The sequence below is a fragment of the Priapulus caudatus genome, unplaced genomic scaffold (assembly GCF_000485595.1).
Source record: "Priapulus caudatus unplaced genomic scaffold, Priapulus_caudatus-5.0.1 Scaffold1702, whole genome shotgun sequence".
Classification (NCBI taxonomy): domain Eukaryota; kingdom Metazoa; phylum Priapulida; class Priapulimorpha; order Priapulimorphida; family Priapulidae; genus Priapulus; species Priapulus caudatus.
The window spans coordinates 67935-68921 of record NW_014578763.1 but is presented as its reverse complement, the minus strand read 5'-3'; the positions used below and the strand labels follow the sequence as shown (position 1 = coordinate 68921).

Below are 987 nucleotides of genomic sequence, written 5' to 3'. Positions count from 1 at the left end.
TGTGTGTGTGTGTGTGTGTGTGTGTGTGTGTGTGTGTGTGTGTGTGTGTGTGTGTGTGTGTGTGTGTGTGTGTGTGTGTGTGCGCACGTGTGTGCGTGCCTGCGTGCGTGTGTGTGTGTCGCGCGCGTGTGTGTGCGCGTGCGTGTGTTTGCGCGCGTGTGTGCGTGCCTGCGTGTATATGTTCGTGCGTGTGCGTGCCTGCGTGTGCGTAAGTACGTGTATGTGCGTGCTTGCGCGTGCTTGCGCGTGCTTGCGCGTGCTTGCTTGCGTGCGTGTGCGTGCCTGCGTGTGCGTGCGTACGTGTGTGTGCGTGCTTGCGCGTGCTTGCTTGCGTGCGTGTGTGTAAGTGTGCATGTGAGCGCACATTCTATGTACCGGGAACAAAGTAGTATACAGTATCCTCAATCCTTGTACTACAGATCGCGTGTCAGCATTCACAGTATATGTACGCTGCCTTCACCTACTCAGCGACGCATTATTCAGCTACGTAAAGCGAATACACTCGTATTATATGACGAACACTAGCTTCTGCCTCGAGTGATGTAATTATTCACCCGCCATTTGATTCAGTGCAACAATAAAACGCTAATTGAAAATTGCACCTATAGGCTTTTTTGAAGCCTATGATGTACTGTTCTTGATGTCAACGCATTGTAATTCAACAAGTGGGAGCATGAAATATTAGATTTAGCAGGTAATCTAGCTGAACACAAGTACTGTAAGGGTGCCGACAATGCAGCTGTAAATGGCGTCCTTACAGTCATGATAAAGCATATATATATATATATATATAGGGTGCACTACAACACGAACGATAATATATTATAGTTATACATACATACATGCATACATATATATTTATATATATATATATATATATGTGTGTGTACACACACACACACACACACACACGCACGCACACACACACACACACACACACACACACACACACACACACACACACACACACCCCACACACACACACAC

General features: G+C 46.8%; 1 protein-coding gene across 1 annotated transcript in view; it reads left to right on the top strand.

The window, feature by feature from the left end:
- LOC106817366 (tRNA methyltransferase 10 homolog A-like) overlaps positions 1-987 on the top strand; it is a 41651-nt gene that overhangs the window by 29449 nt on the left and 11215 nt on the right. The gene's annotated exons all lie outside the window — the stretch shown is intronic.